Raw genomic sequence first — 23,450 nt, forward strand, 5'->3', positions numbered from 1 at the left:
GGCTGACTTGGTTATTAAAACTTTGTGTGCTTTTGAAATTCTTGGCATTTATGCATTTGAAATTAGATTTTATAAAATAATAAAATAAATTCTTTGGGTAGAGACAACAATTTGTGGGTATCTGAGCCGGAAACCCTCACGAGACAAAACTCGTCCACTAGGGCCACCTAGGGGTTTAAAGCCTTATTGCATACGGTAAATGCAATCGTGATTCCTGCGAAAGTGAGTTAGTTTTATTTTGCTCGAGGACTAGCAAAATGTAGGTTTGGGGGTGTGATAAGTGCTAAATAATGTATAAATTAATCTATTTTTCATGGCACTTATGATTATTTTTATACATATATTTTTAGATTTAAACATAAGAAAATATTTTCCCCTTCATTACGGCATTATTAAAAATAATTCGAGTTTGCTTAATTTTACTGATTGAGTCTAATGTATGCAGGTTGAGTCAAGTTCATTAAGGATTATTTCTGGACCTAAACCACATGCACCCCGCAAATCAAGACCCTCTAATTCAGTCACCTAACTTTTTTTCCATATGATCCAACTCTCCTATTTTAATCTCAAAACAATAAAATCCCTTCAATTATTTATCCCTCCAATCTCAAAGCATACCAACATATTTGCACAAATCCTAAAGCTCCATTCACTCCTCACGCTCCAACCATCTCCCCAGCTCCCGTGACTCTCGATCTCCCAACTTTCGTTACCAAACTTCATCCCGTGAGCATCTAAAAAAATCAACCGAGATCCTCCTTATCCCATGGATAAGCCTAAGCCAACTTCTTCAACCTCCCTCCGGAACCATCCCTTCCCAGCTCCCATGCATTGAAGACATTCATCTAAAACCTTGCCTCAAAACAGAGTTCGTTCCCAGCATTCCGTAAATCCCAACTCTCCTGTTCTACGATATTCAACCAGAACCGAGTCCATTCCGTGTTCATCTTCCACGACACCTCCTCCCAGATTTCATCTGCATCACCCAAAGATCTCTTCCCATTCTGTGAGCATCCAAAGATCTTGTTCTCAACCGAATCAAGTTCATCCTCCCGTGATCCACTCATCTCCCAGCTTCATCTCTTCTGAATCAAACCAAGTTTCTTCCATTCCCCTGTTTCGGGGATAATCTCTTCCGAATCAATCCCAACCGTCTTCCTTTCCTCCCGTATCCCATGAACGAAACCAACCTCTCTCGCATCCGGATATCTCGTGTCCAGCCGGGATGAGCATCACGAACGGATCTCAGCCTTTCAGCCGAAGCATTTCAGAATCCCAGCAACAAAACAACATCATCTCCTCCATGTTTGTGATCTATCTTCATCTCAATCCAACCAAACTCCCAGCGTCCGGATAGACTTCATCTTCCGGATTCTTCACGTCCGCAGATCACAGCCACCAGCCGTCCGCGATTCAAGGTTTCTTCCGCATCATCTCTCAGCATGATTCACCGAATCAAGCTCCTCCCAACCTCCTTCCATTCGTATGCATCCCATATTCTCGCCAGCAGGAAGATAAGCTTCAAGCAGTCACGGATAGATTCAAATCATCATCCACCGCATCCAAGATCTTCTCCCATGCGTTGAAGAAGCTCGGTTCCTTCCTCTCATTCCCTGGATTCATGATATACTCCAACGCCGAGAATCACCCCAGCTTCAACCGCATTCTGTTTCATTTCATCCTTATCCCCTGCGTGATAACAAGGGTGTGAAAGCTATAAAAGGGGAAGCTCCACCGAGAGGGAAGGAAAGCTTTGGGGGTCCGGTTCCAGGATCTCTTCGGAACAGGGGAGAAGCCAAGTTCTCACGGGAGACAGAGAAGAGAGGAGAGAGCCGACGGGAGGAAGGAGCCAATCATTATGAAGTCCCCCTGCAGTGCAGCTGTTCAATTCTCCATGCAGGGCTGATCTCTTCTCTAGGGCTGGATGCAGCCCTAACACAGGGACATTGGTTTTATATTTTATTTATATTCTTGGGGTTGTATGAACTTCATGTTTTTAATGGGAATCTTCTTTTGAACCATATTTAATTTCTGTGATTTTAAGTATGATGTTCGTACAACTGTTCTTTATGATCACTAAGTAAATATAAGATAGTCCATGCTTAGGGAAGATGCGATGTGCTGCCACCTTAGATTAGGGTAGACATTTCATGCCTACTGAAGATGGATTATGCCCAAATTACTTTTGTGAATTTTTATTTAAATGCTTATTAGGCTTGTAGCCAATTTGCATGTTAATCCAAGAATAAATTAAAATATAAATAACCCTTGTTTCGATGTTAGTGGTGAATTCCTTGCCCTAGGTTCTCCTAAACTGATATCCCTTTAATTGCATTTTCTTTTATTAAATTGCTTAATTTAATAGTCTTCACAAATTCATCATTTTAAATATTTTTATTTTAAGAAAAACAACTATACCCCAATCCCTGCGGATCGATACCCGTAATCACTATCCTACCAGATACGTGCTATTGCGTGGTCTTTAAAGTTGACTATCACATGGGCAGGTTCCCAACAGTGGTATCAGAGCCTAGGCTTCGTAGATTAAGGTAAGAATTAATTATCTAAAGGCTTATTAGATCTGAAAATTGAATGATCATGCATGCTGAAAATTTCTGCATGCAGATTTTTTCTAGGATGCTGATTTTTACATGCTGATTTTTATGTGATAAAAAGATGATTCTAATTGCATTGTTAATGGGATTACAAAGTTTAGAATCATGATTAGCATGATCAGCAACCTATGTCATGAGATAATCAGTTAGTTTTCAGATCTGAAAATTATAATTGCTGTATGTGGTGATGATCATAGGATTCAAACCCTTTTGGTATCAAATGTAATGACCTGCGATGTGATCTGTGATGTCATGTAATTTTTTAGATGCTTGCATGCATCTTATTTGATGTTTTGAGAGGCCTGCGTGCCTCCTAAAAGGGAGATGTAATTTATTTTTATTTTTATTTTATATCTGATTGTATTTCTGTGATGTGATGTACGTCAACGATCAAGTCGAAGATGATGCATGAGATGAGCAGGGGTCTAAGCGGTTGATGGCGATTGGATCAAGAGTTGGTCAAGGATCGAATCAAGGAGGCTTGGAACCAATTCAAGAGTTGAAGACCAGTTGATCGATTGATGTGCATGTGCTTGTAATACGACCTAACTAGAATCCATGATCATCACCTATTTAAAGTTTAGCTTTAATTATTGCTGCGATTATAACTGCCTGTGATGTGCCGTTTGCATGTGATGTGAATGAAAGCCGGGTAGATAGGTTTACATGTGATGTAGCAAACCCAATTGAGACCTAAATTAAAACCTCCTCAATCAAGTCGAGAGTGAACCAACATGAGCGAGTCATATTAGATTAATTGATCTAATTGGTGTCTAGGAAAGCATGAAAGGTGGTTACTTAATTAGGACCTTACTCTCTGAGTAAGGGGAGCCTCCCACCTGCTTACCTGGCCAATTGTTCGATTACCTCTTATGAAGAGCTCAAATTGCAAACACTAAGACCTGATTAACCAATATTAAGTCAATAGGTCTTCCACTGTAGTAGAGCTGCTAAGGCCTTTCTGATGTTGATTTGTCACGGCTGGATACAGTGATCAAGTTGCATCGGGGGGCTGGACCTCTCTATAGACATGAGATGTTGTAGGGTAAAGGTGGGGTTGGGCACCAATAACTGTTAGGTGAGGACCCAATGATGACTTTATTCCTACGGTTATACGGTGGGTCTGACTTAACTAAGAAATGGGACCAATAACTATTAGGTGAGGTTTTCATGGCTTAGAGACCAAGTTACACTGCAACATGCTTGAGAAGCATTGTACAAGAGTGGTACATTCATCAATCTATGTGTCACCAATAACTGTTAGGTGAGGTGGCATGTAAATCGATGGGACCGCAGTACCCACTAGAGACCCTAGTCATGTGGGATTTCCGTTTTCCTACCAAGAGAGTGTGAGGAATTCGAGAAAATAGTGGGAGTTACATTTGTTCTAAAAGACCCTAGAACAAATTAGAATCAAGTACAAAATTCTAACTAGAATCTTTACTCTCTGAGGATTATAATGTCAGCTTCTAGACTTTTAACTCATATCCTATAGAACAACCGTTTGACCAAACCCAATTATAAAGACTGGCTCCGCAAATTTCAAAAATAGTTTTGAATTGTGAGAAATTCGGGTATATGCTAGACCATGGAATCCCCATGTTACCAATCCGTCCGATCATTGATCAGCGTAAGACGCTTGTTAAGTGGACGAACAATGACAATAAAGTTAGGTGCTGCACAATGGCATCCATGTCCAATGCATTACAATGCCAGCATGAGAACATGAAGACTGCCAGGGACATATTAAATCACTTGCAAGAGTTGTATGGTGATCAGAGTCACGCAGCTCGGTTTGAAGTGTCCAAGAGGCTCTTCAAAGCCAAGATGCACGATGGGCAGTCTGTCCATGATCATGATTTGACCATGATAAAAGACTTAGAGAAGCTTGAGAAGCTTGGCATGACCATGCACAAGAAATTGCAAATAGATTTGATCCCGCAATCCCTTCCAGCTTCATATGAATAGTTTATAGTAAACTACCATATGAATAAGGTTGTATGCACTAAAATAGAATTGTTAAATAAATTGGTAACTACATGAGGGAGCCTTGAAAGGTTCAAGGGGCAATGTCCTTGCTGCTGAGTTGACTTCTGGTTCCAAGAGAGAGTCTATTTGGAAGAAGAAGAAGCCTGCGAAGAAGCAGAAGACTAAGAAAACACCAAGTAAGGAAGTTCCAAGAAAAAGGCCAATTGCAAGGAAAAGTGTTTCCATTGCATCATGAACGGCCATTGAAAGAGGAACTGTCCTACATACATGGGAAGCATAAAGAACATGAAGGGTGACAGACCTTCAGAAGGTATGTCAGATATGCTCAGGATACTTAGGGACTGTTACCTATTGCTAGCAGAAATTTGATTTCTGTATTTTATTTAGCACAGAAAGATTTTTATTTATTTGAAAAATTAAATTGATTCAACATGGTTTTAAGATTGACAGTCTCTATCACATACATATGGATGTATCTGTGAATATATCTGAGCAAACAGTGAATACCATAGGATCTAATAGATCCAAAAATGAGATAAATCTAAAGTATTTAAGGCACCTCAGGCTTGGCCATATAGGAGAAGACAGAATAAACAAATTGGAGAAACATGAGTTTTTGGGCTTATTGACTTTCGAGTCATATTTGATTTGTGAATTCTGCCTTCAAGGAAAGATGGCCAAGTTATCCTTTGTAGGACACAGGGAGGTCCACTGAAATACTTATCCTAGTACACACTGATGTGTGTGGCCCATTCGATGAGCAGGCTGGGGGTTGTAATTTTTACTTCATTTTACCGATGATTACTCACGGTATGGATATGTGTATGAGACACAAATATGAAACTTTTGAAAGGTTCAAAAAGCTTAGATATGAAGTAGAAAAATAAGCACAAAAACTCATTAAGGTTCTTCGATCAGATCGAGGAAGTGAATACCTTAATGGAGAGTTCCGTAATTATCTCAAGGAGAATGGTATAGTTTCATAATGGACTCCTCCTGGTACACCTCAGCTCAATGGAGTGTCAGAGAGGAGGAATCAGACTCTATTGATATGGTCCAGTCCATGATGAGCTTCACTGATTTACCCTTGTTTCTTTAGATAGATGCCCTATTTTCAGCTATTTACTTGTTGAATAGAGTTCCCTCTAAATCCGTTCCTACCACACCGTATGAGATATGGCATGGTAAGAAACCAAGTCTTCTCAAGATTTGGGGATGTCCGGCCCACGTCAAAAGACTACAGGCGGACAAACTAGAGGCTAGGACCATAAGTGCTCGTTTTATAGGATATCCTAAAGAGTCATTAGGATACAGTTTTTACGTCTCAGAGGATCACAATTTGTTTGTGAGCCGTCGTGCCATCTTCTTGGAAAACCAGTTTATCCTTGATAGAGGCAGTGGGAGGAAAATTGAGCTTGAAGAGAAAGTCTCTGAAAAGCAACGAGTCATGGATCCTATCGAACCCATTAATACAGAGCCAGTACACGATGTCCCTCAACCACCTCGCAGATCTAGTAGGGTCTTCCATCCTCTCGATAGATACTTAGGTATACTAGAAAAGGATACCGAGGAAATGTTCCTAGTGGGAGATAGGGATCACACGCAGGATCCCAAAACCTACGACGAGGCGATATCTGATATCGATTTCGAAAAATGGTTGGAAGCTATGAAGTCAGAATTAGACTCCATGCATTCCAACCAAGTCTGGACCTTAGTAGATCCACCAGAAGGTATTGTACCTATTGGATGTAAATGGATCTATAAAAGGAAGATAGATTCGGATGGAAAGGTAGAGACCTATAAAACAAGGCTAGTGGCGAAAGGGTATAGTCAACGCAAAGGCATTGACTATCAGGAGACCTTTTCACCTGTAGCCATGCTGAAATCCATCCGAACATTGCTTGCCATTGCAGCATTTCATGATTATGAAATCTGGCAGATGGACGTGAAAACTGCTTTCCTAAATGGATATCTTGAAGAAGATATCTATATGAAACAGCCTTTGGGTTTCACTTCCAGTGATAGAGATCACAAGGTCTGCAAGCTGCAAAGGTCCATCTATGGACTAAAGCAAGCATCTCGGAGTTGGAACACTCGTTTCGATGACGCAATCAAAACGTTTGATTTCATCAAAAACGAAGAGGAACCGTGTGTTTACAAAAAGGTTAGTGGGAGCACTATCGTATTTCTCGTACTGTACGCGGACCACATCCTCCTGATAGGGAATGATATTCCCATGCTAAACTCGGTCAAGGTTTGGTTGTCAAAAAAATTCTCCATGAAAGACCTTGGGGAAGCATCCTATATTTTGGGAATAAAGGTCTATAGAGATAGATCTAAAAGGATGCTTGGCCTATCACAGAAAATGTACATAGAGGAGGTGCTGAAGAGGTTCAGCATGGAAAACTCTAAAAGGGGTCTCTTACCCCTAAGGCATGGAATTAATCTCTCCAAGAAGATGTGACCCAACACATCTGAAGAGATTCATCGCATGAGCAAGATCCCCTATGCATCAGCAATAGGGAGCCTCATGTATGCCATGCTATGTACATGACTTGATATAGTACATGCTGTGAATGTCACGAGCATACGTCAATCAGATCCAGGCAAAAAGCACTGGATAGCTGTGAAGAATAGTCTTAAGTACTTGAGAAGAACTAAGGACATGTTCTTGGTCTTTGGGAGAAGATCAGAGTTGAAGGTAGAAGGATGCACACATATTGATGATAGAAAGTCTGCATCAGAATATGTGCAATGGTGGTTCAGTAAATTGGAAGAGTTCCAAACAACCGATCATTATAGATTCTACCTTAGAAGCTGAATGTTAAGCCGTATCTAAGGGTCAGTGGAAACCTTCTGGTTAAAAGTTCATTGCAGAGTTAGGTGTGTTGCCCAGATAGACAACCCAAGAGGGGGGGGGGGGTGAATTGGGTTTTTAAATTAACTTGAATATTTAAAACTTTGTGGATGATTAATTTAAAGCTATAGCAAGTTGTTTAACTAAAGCTAAGTGCTGTGAGTAGTGTCCGGGGAAGAAGATGAGAGACAATGCACTACAAACACAAAGTTTTATAGTGGTTCGGAGCTAACCCTTGCTCCTACGTCCACTCCCCAAGTCTCACTTGGGAATTTCACTATAACCCCCTTGGATTACAGCCGGTTGTTTTGCAAGCTCACAACCAAACTTGTTGTTTTACGAGCTCACAACGAACTTGGTCGGTTTTCCCAGGCTCACCGACTAGAACCAAACCCCGATTGTTTTCCCGGGCTCACATCAAACTCTTACACACGTTGGTTTTAACTTGGCTCACCAACCAACCTTAAACCCCTTGATTCAATCCCCCGATTGAATCAAGTAAATACAAGAGATAGAAGAAAACAGAAAATAGCTTCTCAAAAAGCAGATTTAAAACAATATAATCGTAAAGGAGTTAGAAGCCCTCAAACGCTTTTAAGCTGGTGAAGAGGTATGGCTTCTGGAACTCCGGTCTCCTCTTGAAAGAGTGGTCGACTTGAATGCAGGAGGAGGAAGCTTTGATTGTTGGGAAGAAGTTGTTGGAGCAGTAAATGCAGATCTCCCCTTTTTCGTTTAAGAGCACTTGGAGAGCTTGAAAACTTGAATGCTTGGAGTGGAATGTCTATTCTCTACCTTGCTACAGTCCTCTGTGGCTATTTAAGCCAACCCCCATGGAAACTAGCCGTTACTCTGCTTTTTCTGGCCGTTCTGCACACTCTGCGCAGCCTGACAATATGACCGTTGGTGGGTTGGAGTCGACTCGCGCGATCAGGAGTCGACTCGGCTGTAGCAGGAGTCGACTCACGCTTTTCCGGAGTCGACTCGGCAACTGTTCCAAATTTGAATTAAAGTTGCAGTCTTGACTGGGAGTCGACTCGTCTTGACCTGGAGTCGACTCGCCAACTTCTGGAGCTGACGTGGCAATTTTGGAGTCGGCTCATCCACTGAAGTCCGTGGATCCAAATTTGAATTTTGTCCACTCGAGTCGACTCGACTGTCCTGGGAGTCGACTCGAATCTCAGAGCCCGAACTCCCGATTCTCTGTCTTTTGGCTCATCCAGTCTTGGAGTCGACTCGAACTTCCTTGGAGTCGACTCGGCTCTCAGTTTCCGAAAGTTGGTCTTCTGCCTTTTGACGTGAAGCTTGTCTCGGAGTCGACTCGAGCTGTCTGTGAGTCGACTCGAATCTCAGAGGCAGTAACATGGTCTTCTGTCTGTTGATGGTCGCTCAGTCTTGGAGTCGACTCGCGTACTGCGGGAGTCGACTCGAATCTCAGAGTCCGAAGATCGTTCTCTGACTTTTTCTTTGTGTTTCTCTTGGAGTCGACTCTTACTACCCTGGAGTCGACTCGCGCACTTCGGGAGTCGACTCGTTGACAGTTTCTGAGTTGAAGCTTTCTGTCCTTCTGTCTGTTCTCAGTCGGAGTCGACTCGTACTGATCTGGAGTCGACTCGAGCTCGTGCCAGTGAACTTGATACGCTTGGAGTCGACTCGTGATACTCGGGAGTCGACTCGAGTCTCAGACATTGGTTCATGCAGACTTCTTAACTTATCCAAAATACTATGAACCAAGTCTAGAAACACTTGGACAGGATTTTCACTGAAACACTCAATTGAATTCATTAGTAATCACAAGATATACTCAAATGCTTTGAGCTCATCAAAATCAAATGGGGTTTTAATCAATCACTCCACAATCTCCCCCTTTTTGATGATGACAAAACTTTGAGTATATGTAAAGTGAATTGCTCATAAAACAATGAAGTAAAATCCATAAATGAATTCAAATGTCTGATAATTTAATTTATCCAAGTTTGAAAGGAGTGAAACATTAAATTTCGGAGTTAAAGCTCCCCCTTTCATTTGGAATTATATAAGCCTTCATATTATGCAATCAATTGTTCGGCTTATATGTCATTAATGATTTAGCTTGATTAAAATTCAGATTCTCCCCCTCAACATATGCATTCAACTATGTTTTGATTCTCTGAATTTCCTTTTAATGCTTTGAAGTTTTTGAACTGAATTTTATCTTTTTAGAGGGAAAATCTGTCAATTTGTTCTTGAGTAGGATTCAGCTAATCTTCGAATATCTCTTGAATAGATTCTGGAGATTACTCCATTAGGAGCCCCAAAAGAGAGATAATGAGCCCCGAGGTACCGAATCCACTTAGAACAAATTTGTGTGTGTTATTAAGAGTTTATCTTTTTATTTATTTCCATTGATTTCATTTACATATTTTTTCATATTTCTCCCCTTTTTACATATTTTATACATATTTCTCCCCCTTTTTGTCATCATACCAAAAAGGAGGTAATCACACACAATCAATGGCACAACCAATCATCAAATGGCACATAATTGAAGATAAAATGTCTACTCATTGTATTGATATGAATGTGAATACATGTGAGAATACAATAAGTAAAGCAAAGCAAGACAAAACACAACTCAAACACATCTATGTCCTCCTCGAGGATGAAGCTCCCCCTCTCGAGGATGCATCTCCTCCTCTGGAGGGTGTGGCTCCTCCTCTTGAGGATGTGGCACCTCCTCTGGAGGATGGTGCTCCTCCTCTCAATCGGCTCTGCTCCATGAGGAGGGTGACTGCATCTGTCACATGTCCGAGCTGCGTGATAATAGACGTGGTGGCTCTGCTATGTGTAGTGGAGAGCTCTGTCACCGACGCCTGAAGTCCAGTCACCGATGTCTGTAGTGCGTCCAGCTTGTCGATGAGTACATTCGACAAGCGCTCGGCCCCCTCGGTGGTGGTGTGCATGTCACGACCTATCTCCTCTCGCATCTGTCGAGTGGAGCTCGTGACCTCACTCATGCTATGGAACTGGGCCTGGACCAAACTCCGGATATTGTAGATCTCTTCCCGTACATGAGCCGTCATGTCAGTCACGGCTGTCAAGGAAGGGACCAGGGCAGAGGAAGTGGGCGCAGAAGAGGGAGCAGGCACCGAGCCGCGGATCTCCCGAAGCAGCTCGTCCTTCAGATCTCGGACGATCTCCTGCCGCAGCTCCCGGAGCTGCTCTGTATCAATACGGACCTCCATAGATGGTGGAACTGAGGAGGAAGGTCCGGCAGAGGTGGTAGGAGCAGGAGGAGTGGATGGGAGGTCTGGATGGTCTGGAAGGTCTGGGTAGTCTGAATCTGGCTCAGGACTGGGTGATGGTCTGGTGGTCTGAGCAGTGAGAGTGGACTTCCTAACCCAGATCCCTTCTCTCTTCCGAAACCCCATCCTGTGCATAGTCCCCGTACATAAGCGATCAGTCCATCGCAAGGCATGAGAGGGTTCCCTCTCAGGAATGGAAATCTCGTACTGCCTAAAAAGAAGAGTGAATAACATCCCGTATGGCAGTGAGAGCCTAGGTCTATCTAGGGGCTCACACATATACCTATAAATGAGCTTTGGGAAGTTGATCGGGGTGTCCTGAAGGATATAAGACATAATAGCTAAGTCCCTCTCATTCACAAAATCAAATCTCCCTGTCTTAGGGAAGATGGACCTGGACAGAATGCTCAAAAGGATTCTCACTTCAATAGGAAGTGAGCTAGCAGATACCTCATCTAGGGGGGACTGAGGTGGATGCCCTAAGACGACCGTAAGGGCCGCAACTCTATCCTCAGGGTGTGCGGGAGCCACCCCTACTAATGGAAGGTGAAGGATATGGGCAATGAGGTCCTCTGTGACACGCAACGGGACACCTACTACCGTGCCCTCGATACCTCCATCTCCCCGATGGACGGTACTGTAAAACTCTTGAACTAGGCCAGGATAGGTGGGAAGGTCCAAGGTGAGGAAGTACTCTAGGCCCTGGGCTCTAAGCCTATCGCCTATGGTGAACCCCTCCCGGGAGAGATAGTCGAAATCGACAAACCTCCCGGAGGTGACGGCCTTCCCGGCCAACGGCCTAACGAGAACCACCCTAGGCGGGGAACGATCCGGAGGTGGTTGCCTCGCGGGATCGTGCCGCGCCTTGGAGCGCCGCTCGGGACCGGCCTCGGGACGGGACCTCTTCCTAACGACGGTCTTACGAGGCATCTTGACCTAAACGGGAAGAAAAATACCTAGAGGACGGTGAAGGACCGACAGAGGAAGCTCGGGACGGACCGAAAATGACCTAGGAACGGACGGAAGCTCAATGTCCGGCGAAGAATCGACGGGAAAAAGGGCTTGGAGACGATCGGGGATGACCTAGGAGTCGGCTCTAGGGCTTTGTGAACAGTGGCGGCTTGAGGAAAAGTGTTTGCGAAACGACAACCCTAGGGTTAAAAAGTCGGATCCCGACTGCGAGTCGACTCCCCTGAGTCGCGAGTCGACTCGACCTCGAGTCGACTCCAGAATATGCGCGAGTCGACTCTCTGTTAGCGCATGTAGACTTCGAGTCGACTCCCGACATTGTGCGAGTCGACTCCCCCTCAGCTGCCAACTTTGCGAGTCGACTCCCGCAAATGTGCGAGTCGACTCCCCCTTAGGAGCCGGCTCTGAAACTTACTCGAGTCGTCTCTAACCTTGGCACGCACCTAAAAACCATGCCATAATCGTGCCAAATGAGGGAAAATCAGCTAATTAAGGACTGATTTGATGATCACTGTATAGAAACTCTATTTTAACCTCATTCTAATCATCAAAATCAATTAATCTAGTGAAAAACTCCCACTAGGATGGATCAATCACTCCTAATCCCCTTCTAAGCACACTAAACCTCTCTTCACTTAGGGGTTTTGTAAAAATGTCTGCTAATTGATTATCAGTACACACAAATTGGAGTGACACATCACCATTCAATACATGATCTCTTATGAAGTGATGTCTTATCTCAATGTGTTTAGTTCTTGAGTGTTGAATTGGATTTTTAGTGAGATTTATGGCACTTGTGTTATCACAATTAATGGGGATTTTATCTTGTTTAATGCCATAATCTTCTAATTGTTGTTTAATCCATAAGATTTGAGCACAACAACTCCCGGCTGCAACATATTCAGCTTCTGCAGTGGATAATACAACCGAGTTTTGTTTCTTGCTAAACCATGAGATTAGGTTTTCTCCTAGAAATTGACAGGATCCGCTGGTACTTTTTCTATCCAGCTTACATCCAGCGAAGTCTGAATCTGTGTACCCTATTAAGTTTAGGCTAGATTCTTTAGAGTACCACAGCCCTATGTTCTTAGTTCCAATTAAGTATTTAAAGATTCTCTTAACTGCAGCTAGGTGTGATTCTTTAGGATTAGCCTGATATCTAGCACACATGCACACACTAAACATAATATCAGGCCTACTTGCAGTAAGATACAGTAAAGAACCTATCATACCTCTATAAAGTTTTTGATCTACAGATTTACCTGATTCATCTTGGTCTAACTTGCATGATGAGCTCATGGGGGTGCTGATTGACTTGTTTCCCTCCATATCAAACTTCTTGAGCATCTCCTTGATATATTTTGCTTGATTAATGAAGATGCCTCCTTCAGATTGTTTGATTTGAAGCCCGAGGAAGTAGTTCAGCTCTCCCATCATGCTCATCTCAAACTCACTCTGCATCAAATCAGCAAATTCCTCGCAGAGGCGATTGTTAGTAGCACCGAAAATGATATCATCAACATAAATCTGTACTAATAACATATCCTTATTTTTCTTTTTCAGAAATAATGTTGTATCTACATTTTCCCTAGAGAATTCATGTTCTAATAGGAATTTACTAAGTCTCTCATACCATGCTCTAGGTGCTTGTTTTAGTCCATAAAGTGCTTTGTTCAGTTTATACACATGATTAGGGTATTGATGATTTTCAAAACCAGGAGGTTGTTCTACATACACCTCCTCATTAATAAACCCATTTAGAAAAGCACTCTTTACATCCATTTGATATAGTTTGAAGTCCTTAGAGCATGCATATGCTAATAGAAGTCTAATTGCCTCAAGTCTAGCTACGGGAGCAAAGGTTTCATCAAAATCTATGCCTTCTTCTTGATTATAACCCTTTGCTACTAGTCTAGCCTTATTCCTTATAACAATTCCATTTTCATCTAGCTTATTTTTATATATCCATTTAGTACCTATAATTGGATATTCAGAAGGTCTCTCCACTAGATCCCAAACCTTGTTTCTAGTAAATTGATTTAGTTCTTCTTGCATTGCATTTATCCAATTTACATCATTTTCGGCTTCTTCTATATGTTTGGGCTCAAAGTATGAAACAAAAGCTAGATGATTATTCAAATTCCTAAGGGATGCTCTAGTCCTAACCGGTTGTGATGGATCATCTAGAATTAGTTCCATAGGATGCCCGTGAGCATACCTCCAAGCTTTAGCTAGCCCATGATCCACTATAGGCTCTTGGTTTGACGATTCCCCTTCAATCAACTTTTGATTATCATCTTGTAATCCCATCTCATCTATCTTTTCTTCAAGTATTTCAATATCATCATCAAAATTAACCTTCTTACTAGATGAGATGTCACTAGAGTCATCAAAAACAACATGTATAGATTCTTCTATAACTAGGGTTCTTTTATTAAAGATTCTATAGGCTTTACTAGTTGTAGAATAACCTAGGAATATTCCTTCATCAGATTTAGGATCAAATTTCCCTAGATTATCTTTCCCATTATTATGTACAAAACACCTACATCCAAAAACATGAAAATAGTTAACTTTTGGTTTTCTGTTTTTCCACAGTTCATAAGGTGTTTTCTTTATAATGGGTCTTAATAAAACTCTATTTAATATATGGCAAGAAGTATTAATGGCTTCTCCCCAAAAGTACTTAGGGAGGTTACTTTCACATAACATCGTTCTAGCCATTTCCTCTAGAGTTCTATTCTTCCTTTCCACAACTCCATTTTGTTGTGGTGTCCTAGGTGCAGAAAAATTATGGGTTATCCCCTTTTTACTACAAAATTCGTCAAATAATTGATTTTCGAATTCGGTACCATGGTCACTTCTAATGGCTATGACTGAAGACTCTCTAGCATTTGTTACTTCCTTATGGAATTTTTTAAACATAGAAAATGCTTGATCCTTATGTACTAGGAACATGACCCATGTGTACCTAGAGTAATCATCTACTATAACAAGACCATATTTATTTCCACCTAGACTTGTTGTTCTAGTTGGACCAAATAGGTCCATGTGTAATAATTCTAGAGGCCTAGAGGTAGAGACACATTTTATGGATTTAAAGGAGTTCCTAGATTGTTTGCCAAATTGACATGCTTCACATATTTTGTTCTTTTCAAATTTTAATTTTGGCAAACCTATCACGGAGTCTCTTTTAACTAATTTAGTTATTGTGTCCATGCTTGCATGACCTAACTTACGGTGCCATAACCAACTAGCATCATTATCTTTAGTTTCATTTACAACTAGACATTGGTTATGTTTTGCAAGATCTTCTAGGTCTACAACATATACATTTCCACGTCTAATCCCTTTAAAAACTAAGCTATTATCATTAGGATTTGTTATAATACATAGTGATGGTTTAAACATAACATCATATCCTTTATCACATAATTGACTGATGCTTAACAAGTTATGCTTAAGACCATCAACATATCTGACATTATCTATAAAAGTAGAAGGGGTGATTTGAACTTTACCAATACCAATGATGTGACCTTGGTTGTTGTCTCCAAACGTCACAGCACCTCCCTTCTTAGCTTCAAGGGTGAAAAATTGGTCTTTATCACCCGTCATGTGCCTTGAGCAGCCACTATCCAAATACCAGCAATTTTTGTTGACCTTGGCTGCAAGACACTCCTACACAAGCAAATCATGTCATCTTAGGTACCCAAGTTTTCTTGGGTCCTTCATGGTTAGTCAAGTTGGTTCCTTTTGGAACCCATACCCTTTTAATCTTTCTTTTAGTTTTCCTTTTCCTATAGTCACATGCATTTGCCTTATGTCCTATATTTCCACAACAAAAACAGATCATTTTCTTAGTTTTATTTTTCCCAGCTTTGACAAAGAAGTTACTAAGAGGTTTTTGTTTATTTTTTGGTTTATACCCTAAACCCGCTTTATTAAATACGGCTCGTTGACTGTTAAGTATCATGTTTAACTTTTCAGAACTATATGTGAATTTTTCAACTAAGGGTTTGTATTTGTTAAGTTCTTTGGTTAATGTTTGATTTTCGGCTTTTAGATCATTTAGTTCTTTTGTTAGATCCTTGTTTAAGACTTGTTTATGGTTTTTGAGTTCTGAAAGTTCCTTAGTTAGTTTTTCATTATCTTTAGTTAAGGTACTAGTTTTCTTAATTAAGAGTTGGTTGCTTGTCTTAAGTTCTAGATTTTCTTTGGTAATAGCATCTTTATCCTTAATTAAAGAATCATACTTACGGATATAAGTTTGGTTAGTTACTTTTAGTTCCCTGTTTTTAACATTAACATCCTTATATTCAATCATTAGTTCGTTAAACGCATCATAAAGTTCATCAAATGAAAAATCATAGTGCGTATCAGAAGTTACCTCATTTTCGTTGGCCATGAAACAAAAATTGGCCTTCTCTTCTTGTTCTTCATCCGATGATGAGGATGATGCGTCGGAGTCCGATAGGGTGGTGACAAGGGCTTTCTTCTTCTTCTTGTACTTGCTGCTCTTCTTTAGTAAGGGACACTCAGCTCGGATGTGTCCCGGCTTTTTGCACTCATAGCACCCGATCCCCTCACTTTCCCTTTCCTTACCTTTGTCCTTGCGGTAGGAATTTGAGGGGCCTCTCCTTTGATGATAGGACTTCTTGTGGTTGATGAATTTCTTGAACTTGCGCACAAGAAGAGCCTCACCACCATCTTCCTCATCTTCTTCTTCTTCACTGCTGCTGCTGCAAGACAAGTCCTTGTTAGAAGAAGTAGATTTTAAAGCTATTACCTTTTTCTTATGGGAGGACTCTTCCTCGTTGTGTTGTTTCATGGTAAGCTCATGCGTCATAAGGGATCCAAGGAGCTCTTCAAGTGGAAGCTTGTTCAAGTCTTTAGCTTCTTGGATTGCCGTCACTTTAGCTTCCCACGACCTTGGTAGACACCGAAGGATTTTCCTGACAAGTTCACTGTTAGTATAGTTCTTGCCAAGGCTTTTTAGGCCATTGACAATATCAGTAAACCTAGTGAACATGCATGTAATTGTTTCGTTAGAGTCCATTTTAAATAGTTCATATTTATGAACCAAAATATTTATTTTGGACTCTTTCACTTGATTCGTGCCCTCATGGGTCACTTCAAGTCTGTCCCAAATCTCTTTTGCAGAATTGCAAGTAGAGACCCTATTGAATTCATTACGGTCTAAGGCACAATAGAAGACATTCATTGCTTTAGAGTTTAATTGTGCCTTCCTCATGTCATGTTCATCCCAGTCCATTTCTAGTTTAGGTACCTTAACACCATCTACGTATATGGATGGGATGTAGGGCCCATTTACTACAATGGACCACATCTCATAGTCTTGGGCTTGGATGAATATTCTCATCCTAGCCTTCCAGTATGAGTAGTCAGATCCATTGAAGAAAGGGGGTCTTTGGGTGGACTGACCCTCAATGTGAGAAGATCCAAATGGGGTTGTCATTTTGATCTTTTAACTCTTGAGTGGAAGAGTTTTGGCTCTGATACCACTTGTTGCCCAGATAGACAACCCAAGAGGGGGGGGGGGTGAATTGGGTTTTTAAATTAACTTGAATATTTAAAACTTTGTGGATGATTAATTTAAAGCTATAGCAAGTTGTTTAACTAAAGCTAAGTGCTGTGAGTAGTGTCCGGGGAAGAAGATGAGAGACAATGCACTACAAACACAAAGTTTTATAGTGGTTCGGAGCTAACCCTTGCTCCTACGTCCACTCCCCAGGTCTCACTTGGGAATTTCACTATAACCCCCTTGGATTACAGCCGGTTGTTTTGCAAGCTCACAACCAAACTTGTTGTTTTACGAGCTCACAACGAACTTGGTCGGTTTTCCCAGGCTCACCGACTAGAACCAAACCCCGATTGTTTTCCCGGGCTCACAATCAAACTCTTACACACGTTGGTTTTAACTTGGCTCACCAACCAACCTTAAACCCCTTGATTCAATCCCCCGATTGAATCAAGTAAATACAAGAGATAGAAGAAAACAGAAAATAGCTTCTCAAAAAGCAGATTTAAAACAATATAATCGTAAAGGAGTTAGAAGCCCTCAAACGCTTTTAAGCTGGTGAAGAGGTATGGCTTCTGGAACTCCGGTCTCCTCTTGAAAGAGTGGTCGACTTGAATGCAGGAGGAGGAAGCTTTGATTGTTGGGAAGAAGTTGTTGGAGCAGTAAATGCAGATCTCCCCTTTTTCGTTTAAGAGCACTTGGAGAGCTTGAAAACTTGAATGCTTGGAGTGGAATGTCTATTCTCTACCTTGCTACAGTCCTCTGTGGCTATTTAAGCCAACCCCCACGGAAACTAGCCGTTACTCTGCTTTTTCTGGCCGTTCTGCACACTCTGCGCAGCCTGACAATATGACCGTTGGTGGGTTGGAGTCGACTCGCGCAATCAGGAGTCGACTCGGCTGTAGCAGGAGTCGACTCACGCTTTTCCGGAGTCGACTCGGCAACTGTTCCAAATTTGAATTAAAGTTGCAGTCTTGACTGGAAGTCGACTCGTCTTGACCTGGAGTCGACTCGCCAACTTCTGGAGCTGACGTGGCAATTTTGGAGTCGGCTCATCCACTGAAGTCCGTGGATCCAAATTTGAATTTTGTCCACTCGAGTCGACTCGACTGTCCTGGGAGTCGACTCGAATCTCAGAGCCCGAACTTCCGATTCTCTGTCTTTTGGCTCAACCAGTCTTGGAGTCGACTCAAACTTCCTTGGAGTCGACTCGGCTCTCAGTTTCCGAAAGTTGGTCTTCTGCCTTTTGACGTGAAGCTTGTCTCGGAGTCGACTCGAGCTGTCTGTGAGTCGACTCGAATCTCAGAGGCAGTAACATGGTCTTCTGTCTGTTGATGGTCGCTCAGTCTTGGAGTCGACTCGCGTACTGCGGGAGTCGACTCGAATCTCAGAGTCCGAAGATCGTTCTCTGACTTTTTCTTGTGTTTCTCTTGGAGTCGACTCTTACTACCCTGGAGTCGACTCGTTGAACATTGGAGTCGACTCGCGCACTTCGGGAGTCGACTCGTTGACAGTTTCTGAGTTGAAGCTTTCTGTCCTTCTGTCTGTTCTCAGTCGGAGTCGACTCGTACTGATCTGGAGTCGACTCGAGCTCGTGCCAGTGAACTTGATACGCTTGGAGTCGACTCGTGATACTCGGGAGTCGACTCGAGTCTCAGACATTGGTTCATGCAGACTTCTTAACTTATCCAAAATACTATGAACCAAGTCTAGAAACACTTGGACAGGATTTTCACTGAAACACTCAATTGAATTCATTAGTAATCACAAGATATACTCAAATGCTTTGAGCTCATCAAAATCAAATGGGGTTTTAATCAATCACTCCACAAGGTGTAATGTCATTAGATGCCATAACACTTTACTGCGATAACATTGGCACCATAGCACTAGCTATGGAGCCAAGTCTCATCAGAAGTCCAAGCACATAGAGCGGCGCTTCCACCTCATACGCGACTATGTTGAGAAGAAATATGTAGAGGTGCAGAGAGTAGACTCCGTGGATAACGTGGCAGACCCGTACACTAAGCAGCTAAGTCAGCAAAAGACTGAAGCCCACCTTGAGAAGATGGGGCTTAGATATATGACTGATTGGCTTTAGTGCAAGTGGGAGATTGTTAGATGTATGCCCTAGAAGCCAATCTGGCTGACACATTGTTAATTCTAGGGACATAATTTTGTACTTGACTATTTATTATTGAATAAATAAAAGGTATCTTTTTCATTCATATTGTTTATGTGTCTATGAATCGTCCAAGAATTAATAAGATGATGATGCATATTCTTAAGAGTTAAGAATTTGAGCCATGCATCATTGGTGATTAATTTCTAAATGCTCCTGATCAATGGATCATCATGAGGACGGTGATCGATCCGATCAGTGCACAGATCACTTTTCTTCTGGATGGACGAGACTTGAGTCCACAGTGTAGGGACACTGAAGTGATAGTGCAGGTGCTTGTTAGAGAACAAGGGTACTGAGCGTGACCAAGACAAGAAGTCACTTGGATGTCTATCCACTCGTCAGTGACTTGCTTGATGTTGCAGTAGTATGACTGGTCCTTTGACCTACGGTGCTTCAGCTACTCACAGTGAGGTTATTATAGTTTGACTACACGTATACATGGTCTCTAGTCATATGGGTCCTTGTAGTGTAGATTGGCTGCAGTAAGTTCACTGTAGGAGTAGGGTATGCACTTACATGGAATCTATCGACTTTGATAGAAGAGGAGTGATCCTATGTGATTTGTTAGACTGAGTTCTAAGACCTTAGCCAGGGCAATAATATAAAGTGGAAAAACTGTTTTCCACTATCGAACTCGAGTCGAATAAATCTTGACATATGACAGACGAAGGGGTTTGACGAGTTATCCATTACCTCCGTCCTGTAGGGATCCACGATAGTAGGACTGTATCACATGGTAACTGCACCTAGAGGTTCATCTTTCTATTCTACTGGGTAGCCACTACATGCTGCTAGGTGTCACTGGTGGATGGTAGGACTCACAGGGATTATCTCGATGATCGATAAACCCTAATGAGTTGAGTTGGAATCGTTCCAATCCATTGAAAGGAGTTTTCAATAATATTATGATAGAGATCATAATATGTCTCACTACCAGTCAGAGTAGAACCTATGGGGTCACACACACTAGAAGTATTGACCGATCCGATGGTTGAAAAGTGATTATGAATCACGAGTAATCAATTCGATTGATAAGAAGTTGAAGAAGGAATGGGAATTAATTAATTGGACTTGAAACAAGAGTCCTACTTCGAGTAGGATTCCTAGAGTCCTAATTGGATTAGGACTGAAAATCCTAGTTGGAGTAGGACTGGGATTCCTACTTGGAATAGAATTCCTACAATCCTAATGAGATTAGGAGTTTTGAATTAAAATTGGATTCCTACTTGGAATAGGATTCCTAGAGTCCTAATCGGATTAGGATTTCGGATTCAAATAGAGTCCTAATTGGATTAGGACTAAAATTAAATATGTCCTAATTTGGATTAGGGTTTCTTAAGTCACAATTAATTATTAATCTAATGAATCAATAAGACTCCTAATTGGATTAGGATTGAAGAGTTCAATTGAGTCAAAATTGATTTAAGTTCTAATTGGATTAGGACTTATCTAGATTGGATCCAAATTGGTTCACCCTTGGGCTAAGCCTAATTGGATTAGGGCTTGACCACATTAGGGCATTCCAATCCCTATCTAATATGGATTAGGGTTTACCATGAGGAAGGGGATAAGCCCCTCCCCTTTCCACGTGGAGAAGGGAGAAGAGACGGCGCCCCCTCTTAGGAAAGACATCAAGAACTCCTAAATGTTAGGAGCTCCACATGTCTATAAAAAGGGACTTGTGGGTGGCACCTAGGGCATAGAAGAAGTCCTCTTCCTCCTTGCCGTACGCCTCCCTCTCCTCTCCTCTTGGTTCAGCCGCAAGCAAGGAAGATAAAAGCCAAAGGTGTTGGCGGCATCCTCTTCCTCCCTTCTTCCTTCCAACGCAGGGGAAAGAAAGAAGGCTGCGTGAGGATTCTTCTTCTTCCTCTTCTTCATCCTTCTTCTTCCTCCTCTCAAGCACAATCAAGGGTTGATTGAAAGAGAGGAAATCAGCCATCAAAAGAAGTCTTTGCAAGGGAGCTAGCACCCCGGGAAGACAAGAAAGCTTTGATCGATCCTCTGCTTCGTGTGGATACCCGTAGAGGCCGGACGTTTGAACGGCTTCAAACGAATCTTCATCCTAAAACCACGAACTTCAGTTTGCGGTGATCATCTACCCGCACAAGGTGAAGATCTGATCTTCTAATAATTTTAAAAATTTTTAATTCGTGCCTAACTACGAACGGTTCGTGAAACAACGTTCATGAGATGAACGTCGATCCCGCACATGCCTCTTCCGCTGCCATCTAATTTTTTTTGAAATATCAGCGGCATGGGCGGGTTCCCAACAGTACAACCACAACACACATCTCCTCTCCAAAGGTCGGATAGAGTGCGAAATGCACCTAAGAGGTATGGGTTTATCATTGAGAATGATAAAGCCCACATCATTGAAAATGATGATCCTCTGACCTATTCGGAAGCTATTATGAGTAATGACTCTAACAAATGGTTAGAAGCTCTGAAATCCGAAATAGACTCTATGTATGCCAACCAAGTATGGACTTTGGTTGATGCACCAGAAGGTTTAAACCCTATAGGTTGCAAATGGGTCTATAAGAAAAAGATTGGAGCAGATAGCCAAGTAGAAACCTACAAGGCTAGATTGGTGGCAAAAGGTTTCAGGCAAAAGTAAAGAATTGACTATGATGAAACTTTTTCACCAGTTGCCATGCTTAAATCTATTCGGATTTTGCTTGCAATAGCTGCATACTATGATTATGAAATCTGGCAGATGGATATCAAAACCGCCTTCCTTAATGGTTATCTTGAGGAAGAGGTTTACATGACACAGCCAGAAGGATTTGTCTCAAGTGGGAGAGCAAATCAAGTATGCAAGCTTAAGAGATCCATTTATGGATTAAAGCAAGCATTGAGGAGTTGGAACATCCGTTTTGATACTACAGTCAAAGAGTTTGGTTTTATCAAAAATGTGGATGAACCATGTGTGTACAGGAAGACTAGTGGGAGTGCCATTGTCTTCTTAATATTGTATGTAGATGACAAACTAATCATTGGAAATGATATTCCAATGTTACAATCTGTCAAGACTTGGCTATCAAAAAGCTTTTCCATGAAAGACTTGGAAGAAGCATCCTATATACTTGGTATAAAGATCTATAGAGATAGATCTAAAAGATTTATATACTAATCATTGTCTTCTTAGTAGGATCGATTATGTATACTATGCTACGTACCAGGCCTGATGTTGCTTGTGCCTTAGGCATAACAAGCAGATTCCAGGCTGATCCAGGAGAGGATCATTGGATAGCTGTGAAAAATATTCTTAAGTACTTGAGAAGGACTAAAGATATTTTTCTAGTTTATGGAGGATCTGAGTTGAAACTAGAAGGATTTTCTGATTCTAGTTTTTAGTCAAATCTAGATGATAGCAAGTCCACTTCAGGGTATGTTTTTACCCTAAATGGTGGTGCAGTGAGCTGGAAGAGTTCCAAGCAGCAAACTATAGCTGACTCAACTACTGAGGCAGAATACATCGCTGTAAGTGAAGCTGCTAAGGAAGCTGTTTGGATGAAGAAGTTCATCTCCAAGTTAGGAGTAGTTCCTGAGATTGCTGGACTAGTCCCAGTTTATTGTGATAACACTGAAGCTGTTGCTCAAGCGAAGGAATCAAGGTCTCATCACAAATCCAAGCACATTCTAAGACGCTGCCACCTCGTTCGAGAGATCGTCGAGAGACAAGACATAGTGATTGAACGAGTAGACACAAAGAACAACCTAACAGACCCGTTCACTAAAGCTCTACCACAACAGCAATTCAATTGCCACCTCGATTGTATGGGAATGAAATATAAGGGCGATTGGCTTTAGTACAAGTGGGAGATTGAAAGAGTAGATGCCCTACAAGCCAATCGCAATATGTATTGCGATGATTTTCTAAATTATGCATATGACATTTAATTATGAATAAAGGCATTGTGTTTTATCATTTGCTGTTGATTATATTTGTGATAAACCCCTTAGATTAGGGCATTGGTTTTGAGGCTATGATGAGATCATACTAGTGAGA

This window comes from Phoenix dactylifera, chromosome 18, assembly GCF_051530095.1.
Source record: "Phoenix dactylifera cultivar Ajwa chromosome 18, Ajwa_hap1_PhDact_Kaust_v1.1, whole genome shotgun sequence".
Taxonomy (NCBI): domain Eukaryota; kingdom Viridiplantae; phylum Streptophyta; class Magnoliopsida; order Arecales; family Arecaceae; genus Phoenix; species Phoenix dactylifera.